Here is a 7,645-nt window from a genome sequence, read left to right on the forward strand (position 1 = left end):
ATCTGATTCTCTAGTCCAACCTCGCAAAAAGGAAATACATAGACTAATATCATAACACAGTCACCAAAGCCTATCCAATCTTATCCGATGCTTCACAAGGTAGTGTACTCGAGCTTTCACTGTAAGCTATCAACACAGCAGATTTACTAACCTCTGGCGAGATAACTACATCTACATTGACGGACAATGCAGCTTCGTTAGCATATGACACAAATCCTCAAAATGCGACAGATATTTTACAATGTCAAATACACACTCTAGAAAAATGATGTTAAAAGTTACACGTCAATATAAACGAAAATAAATCAGCACATGTAACATTTACAATGCGTAGGAGCACATATCATATACTAGCCATAATTGATGCAGAATTACTAATCAAAGATTCGATTAAATACTTGAAAATGATACTAGATAAAAAATTAACGTAAAAACAAAATATCCAATCAAAAACAATATATTTGAACAGAAAAGTAAGAGATATTTATTGGCTAATTTGTAGAAATTCTAAGTTAAGTCTCTAGAGCAAGTTTGCTATCTATTAAGCTATCCTAAAACCGGTATAAACCTATAGAATAAAACTTTGGGATACTACTGGTAACTTAAACATAGAAATTTTACAGAAATTTCAATCAAACACCCTGCGTTGCATCGGAAATGCCCCCTGGTACATAAACAATGAAAGAAGCATCATACAAATACGATAGAACTTCACATAGGTAAGTTCGTTTAATCATTAAATTGTATTACGCGTTTTCTTTTCAGATCACTTGGTAGATGTTTACAGCCTATACGGCAGCTTGGCACTAGTATATCAAAGTAAAATGTATAACATTTTACAAAAGATTACTTACTAAATTCCATAAATGATGAACAATCCCTTTATACTAGCCTTTTGCCCAGGAGAGCATGGGCAAATTGTTTCTAGACATGTATAATCTCTTCATCCTAAATCTTTGAAAATGTCTTCAAAACCGTAGTCCATTCTGCCATACACCTAATGAGATCTATATTAATTCCACTTCTCTTGGCCGAGATGATTATGCCGCGTGACGAGTGCTGTATGCTATGAAAATGTCCGTATTAACTCAGCTGTTTTTTAGAACAGTCTTTATCCAGCGGCAGAGTGTCCGAGACGTAACCGCACTAGGCGCTTTTTTAAGATATGAACAGCTTATTGTCTCGACCTCTCAACTCTTCAGTTTTGATCAAGTATTGCTTAATAGTACTACCTATACAGACGGAAGGGTCATCCCTGAAGATAGGCAGAACCAAGGACTTTTGTCTTTTATCACTCTTCGTTGACTTTAACTATGCCGGAATTTTTATATTCAGTTAATCTACTAACACTTTAATATTTCTTCCGTCAACTGAAGGTTTTTCATTCTGTGCCCTGTCGTCAATGCTAACAGCGTCATTATTTGGGTTGTGCTGGTCTTAATCTGGATAGTTCTCTGCAAAACTTTTTCTATATGAATCTTGACCTATCTCTGGAACCAACAGCCGCGCCACTGCTGACCTCATAGAATTAATAGAAGAATAACCAGTCCCTCTTTCGAATTCGCTGGATAAAAATCTTAATACGTCTCATACTGACGCATTGATGACACACTTAAGGATGCCACTAGGGAAATTTGTCGCCATAGCGGATGTGGAGTCAAGATCTGGGAAGGCTCCTTCGGTACAACCAAGATTCCTCGGGCACCTTCATATGATACTTTTCTCAGAAATTTATTTAATTATTTTTTTTTTTTATAAGATATCTTCGATATTTCGATTTTATTCTGCTAACAAACAGATCTATCTGTGGAGTACTGAATTTATTTCTAATTTTTTCTGAAAGCTACCCAGTCGATTTCAAAATTTATAAAAAACATTACGCCTCATTCTTTATACAATACTTGATTGTCAACTGCCTATTTATTTATTTAAAAATTGCTATTTTCTTGAGATAACCTTCTAGTGAAACTTGTTCACTCGCCAGTAAAAAGATGAGAAAGAAAAACATGTATTCTTCCTCTAATTTCTGGTACTTAACCAATTATTAAATAATATGTATAAAATATTAACATTTTATTAACCAATATTCAGGAGATGACTACCATCTTCTTAAGATACCCATGTAGTGAAACTTGTTCACTTGTCAGTAAAGTGATTAGAAAGAAAAACTTGTTTACTTTCTGTGATATCTGGTACTTGACAAACATATTTAATAATATGTATAAAATATCCACATCTACTGACGAAAATTATGACAAAACGGAAACTTGTTCCTCTTTCACAGGGTACTTGCCGCAAACCATAACCTTTCAATATTACTGCTGTAACCAAAAACATAACCTTTAACAGATATACTTACGTTTTTCTCTATAATTAAATCCTAATATCTCGCAATTTTCTTTTCAATAACCCAATTTAATTGTCTCTTACATCTCCATTCTCTTTATGGTGCTTCTTTGATTTATTTCCTATTATATTTTATTTTTAAATATGCAATTTATTTATTATACATGTGGTTTCTTTCCACAAAACAATAGAATGAAGATTGTGACCGGGGAGCTGCGGACATGTATTGCGTCGTGTAGGTTAAAAAGTTTATTTAAAATTTGTGGTAAATAATTGAATGAAGTAGTGGTAAAACCAAGTGATCTGAGGAGAAGGAGCATAATACTATTATAAATTAAGTGGCATTAGGTAATATAAAATGTATTTATTTTTTTATTTAACGAATTACTACATAAATTTTCTTTCAAATGAGATGTTTTTATATTTAATACTTGGTATAATTCTTCAAGTAAAGATATAAAATAAATTTTTTATTAAATATATCAATAATTTAAAGTCCAGTAAAGGTTTTTAATAACTCAATAATGTAAAAAACTTATTATAATCTTTAAGACGATTTCCTATAACAATTGTACATTAAATATTACTGATAGATAAATATTCTTAAAAATTTTTGCATTAGCATATTTTATTTACATGTACTGAAAGTAAAGTATCACTAACTTAACTATCAATAATAAATAAATATTAATTAAATGTTTGACGTATTCTAAAGACGCCAAGAAATAATGCAATAAGAAACCATTTCAGAAAAAAAAAAACTGGTGTGTGTACTTATGTACGCACGTAAGAAGTTATACTTCTTTGTCATACCAAAGCGAGTGTAACCTCAATAATCTCAAAAATAACTTCAAAAAATAACTTCAAAAAAAATTATTATTATTATTATCGTTATTAATGATCATTGTTAATTTTTTATTTTCCGTATTTATTTTTTAATTTGTGTTGTTTTTGTTGTTGTTGTTTCTAGAAACTTTCTGTACGATTTTCTGGCCAATCTTCAGTGAATCTGAAAACTTAAGCCTAAAAAAATTTACTTCTCCTCTTTATTGTATTCAATATGAAATAAGAACAATTTTCCCGAATGCTAATATATACTCTACATTTTAATATAAAATAATATATAACTTCAATAAAAACTTTAATAAAATAAAGATATTAAAAAGAATTTAAATAAAATAAAATTATTAAAAAAATTAATAAAATAAAACAACAAATAAGGAAAAAGAAAAACTCTTGGTTAAATTAATACAAAGTACAATACTATATTTTCTCGTCAGGCAAAAAGTCTTGTAGCATAAAAGCTCTAGTTGATAAATTAAATATAATAAGAAATTGCGGTTTTAACAAAAAATTAAACACGTATCTCACCTCTTGCTCGCTTCGCTTGTATACGGATTCAATAAAAAGGTTCACCTCGTTTATGGAAGTATAAGGAATACTTTTACTTTTCTTATTTCGCTTCTAGCCTTAATCGCTTTGTTTATCACTTTCTTTGTAAGTTCTTCGCTTCTTATCTAAGACGTGTAGTCGTAGGCATCCAGTGGAGGAATAGGACAAGTGCTTTGTTTAATAGGCCTAGCAGGGCGTGCGTAGCAACGGTTTAAAGAATGGGGAGGGACGATAACAAAATTTCGTTATATTTTAATATTTTCGAAATGATTGAGACGCGTATTTCGAATACACGTTTAGAATTTATAATCTTTATAAATGTTACATAAATCGTTATACGTTGAGTGCCTCACGAATTTTGAAGGAAATCCTCGTCAGGCGACGCTCGTTATTTAGTATTGAAGAAGAAGTATAACTTAAAAACAATCACAATAAATTCACATTGCACAATACGTTTCCATTCTTTTATGCTACACTCTCTATATTTTTATAAATAATTATAGATTACCTATCACAATGATTAAATATTATTATTATTATTATTATTAAATTTATAATTATTTTTATTTCTAATTTTCTTTGTTATTTTTAATTTTAATAGTTTATTTTTTTTTAAATGTTATTATTATTACATTTTTAGTATTATTATTATTAATTTTTTTCTTCTTCTTCTTCATTCTTTAGTTTAGGCAAGTTGCCTGTTTCGTAACGACGTTTTTCTGCCTATTGCACTGTTAAATTGTCGCACCATCTTTTTGTTGGCGCCCCGTACTTCTGCGGCTAATCGGTGACTTAACCCGTGCAATTCTGACGATTCTTCTGTTGTCCATTCTGCTAATATGTTCGTTCTATTCTTTTTTTTTACTTATTCCGAGGAAGAGTGTCGTTTCTATGAGGCGCAATTTTTTTTTTTTACGTTGAGAAGGAGGCTAGCCTGATCCAACAACCTTCCTCCTTTTCCCGGGCTTAGGACCGGCAACATGATTGCTGATATCGATCTGCCCAGCGATCATGCAGGCGGAGTTATAAATAAATATTAATTTTATTTTTACATAAAATATAGTTGATAAAGAAATTTGTTTCTCTTTCCTGCTTAATGATAGATAATATTTTCTCATGTAAGAAGGTTATTTTTCTTTTACTATTATATTTTTTTTCTCATTTATTATTAAGTTATTTAATTTTATAAAATATATATTTATACCGTGACCAGGTAAAACAAGGAGGATTGAAAATATGAGAAGATAAGCTACTTATTATTCTTTTCTATTAGGAGATAACAAAATAACTTTAATAAAGAAAAGAAAAATACTTTCAATTCGATATTATATATAAGAAAGAATAAAAAAAGAATAAAAAAAAAAAAAAATATAGATATTAGTCACACTAATATAAGAGAGATATATCGAATTACTTCACGCGTCAAAGCCATGGCTTAGCTAGAGCATTAGTTCTCAATCGATCATTTAAGTAAAGCAGCGCTGAGTACGATTAGTATTAGGATAGGTGACCTGCTTGAGAAAAAAACGGGAAGAAGAAGAAAGACAACTTCATGCCGTAAACTTTAAATTGCTCCTTGCCGCGCGTCGTAAATACCGACAAACTTTATGGTGTCGTTTTCCCAGACGCTCGGATCCAAATCACTCCCCATTACATTTTCCTAAACGCGCCGAAAGAAATATAACTTCAATAATATCGAAAGTGTGGAATAAAAGACTGAAAACATATCGTGCAGAGTGAATATTATTGTTTTTGTTTTGAAAATTTACTTCCTTTTCAATACTAAATAACAAGCATTGATTAACGAGGATTTTCTTCACAATTCGTGTGGCACTTATAGTTATAACGATTTATGTATCATTTGTAACGACTATAATTCTTAGCGTATATTCAAAATAGGAACTGCAATCATTTTGAGAATATTGAGAATATTAAGAATATCGAAATATTGTTATCGCTCTTTCTCACTCTTTAAACTGCTGCTGATCACGCCCTGCTGGATCCATTAACAAAGACAATCGCTCTTGACCGTTTTTATTGCGCGCGGAATAGGTTAGATAGCGATGGCGATGAGACACTAGATTGGTTAGAATCGCACCATCAATAGGATCGGCTACGATAGTCTTAGTTGAGTTGTTAGGACGCGCGGGGGCATTTGAAATACATTTTGGACCGCCGTAGCACGACAGGTATATGAAAGTGCGTCTTAAGGTAGGTGGGAAAGGGGATGCGTGCGTGTGGCCTTGGTGTCGATGGCGCATACAGTAGTCCAGATCTTGATAGCGAGGAGAAAGTGTAAGTTTCTAAAAATAAAGAGTACGCCATATTTTCCTTATAAGTGCGAGCTGTGGTGTTCTTTGTGGTGCGCTTCAAAGCTACAACCATTCGTTGTACGGAGAGTAACGGTTTTCTTTAATGTGCTAGCCGGTCTACCAACGTAGGATAGAATTGCAGCGGCTCAGTCTACACCCAAATTGAGGTTGTTAGTGTCAAGTATAATGCGCATTTGTAGGACTGATAACGTTTCTAGTTAGATTGCGGTATCTTGAATAGTTGCAGCGGAATCAAAGGTAAGATAGATCTCTAGTGTAAGGAAGAAAGATGTCCCTTGCGACGAAATTAGTGCATGCGTTTTTCTTGAACTGTACAGAGAATACTATATATTGTATTATTTATTTGAATAAAGTCTTAGCTTGCTCCGGCTTTTCTTTCAACTTCGTGAGAGGTTTATGCCAAAGCAAGAGTTTATATCGCGTAAAATTGTGTTGATTGATTTATCTATCCTTCCCTATCTAACTCATTTATACGTCGAATTAACCGTACTCACAACATTAATTTCAAATTGCTTCCAGTCTTAAATTCTTCAAACACAATGGTTTATTTTAATTATTACACATAGTAGTGATTGAATTCAAAAACTGTGAACATCTTCAAAAATATCATGAAAACATTAATTATTTTTGAATATTATGATAAGAGTATTTTTTAACAGTAATTAAGGTATGTAATAATAATTATTAGTTTTTCAGGTTAACTGGGTTATGTATTATTATTTATTAGTTTTAATTCGTCTCATTTCTTCTCTACAGTAATCATCAATTATGTTGAAATGAATAACTAGATAGCATGCTGTAAGATTTTTTTAAGCTTTAACTCATTTGCATCAAAGCGCGGAATATTCCGCGGGCCGCGACTGGTTAGCTATCCCCACGAGCGGGTACGGATATATCCGCAATTGCGACTTTCTGCTATCACCATACGCGGATTATTCCACATAAGAATCATCTGTTTTCCTATCTGTGAGAATTTGATCAGTCGGTCGACAGTTGATCGTTATAGATGCTTGAGCAAGAAAGCTAAAGTAGACGCATGATGCAAATGGGTTAACCATACGATGACAACTTTTGTTGAAATGAATAAACTAGATAGCATGCTGTAAGATTTTTTAAGCTTTAACTCATTTGCATCAAAGCGCGGAATATTCCGCGGGCCGCGACTGTTAGCTATCCCTAAGCGCGGATATATCCGCGAATTGCGACTTTCTGCTATCACCATACGCGGATTATTCCACATAAATCATCTGTTTCCTATCTGTGAGAATTTGATCAGTCGGTCGACAGTTGATCGTTATAGATGCTTGAGCAAGAAAGCTAAAGTAGACGCATGATGCAAATGGGTTAACCATACGATGACAATTTTCTGATTTTAATAAAAGTTTATCGATGAATTATAAATTGATCTCTTCATCCTAATCTTATAAAAAAACAATAGTATTTGACTAGCCTAAGGTTTAGTTATTACTTATAGTAAAAAATATGTATTAAATTTTTTAATTTAATTTATGAGGCTCTGATTCTCTTTACATTTTTAATTTAATTTATGAGGCTCTGATTCTTTACATATTTTA

The sequence above is a fragment of the Polistes fuscatus genome, unplaced genomic scaffold (assembly GCF_010416935.1).
Source record: "Polistes fuscatus isolate 324 unplaced genomic scaffold, CU_Pfus_HIC Scaffold43, whole genome shotgun sequence".
NCBI lineage: Eukaryota > Metazoa > Arthropoda > Insecta > Hymenoptera > Vespidae > Polistes > Polistes fuscatus.